Genomic DNA, 284 nt, shown 5'->3' on the forward strand with positions numbered 1-284 from the left:
ATCCTCATCCTAATCCTCATCCTCATCCTAATCCTCATCCTCATCCTCATCCTCATGCGCATGCTCATCCTCAGCCTCACCCTCATCCTCATCCTATTCTCATCCTCATTCTCAACCTGATCCTATCTTCATCCTCATCCTCATCCTATTCCTTATCCTAGTCCTCATCCTCGTCCTCATCCTCATCCTCATCCTCATCCTCTCCTCATCCTCATCCTCATCCTCATCCTCTTCCGCATCCTCATCCTCATCCTCATCCTCATCCTCATCCTCATCCTCATCCG

The sequence above is a fragment of the Lupinus angustifolius genome, unplaced genomic scaffold (assembly GCF_001865875.1).
Source record: "Lupinus angustifolius cultivar Tanjil unplaced genomic scaffold, LupAngTanjil_v1.0 Scaffold_415, whole genome shotgun sequence".
Lineage (NCBI taxonomy): Eukaryota > Viridiplantae > Streptophyta > Magnoliopsida > Fabales > Fabaceae > Lupinus > Lupinus angustifolius.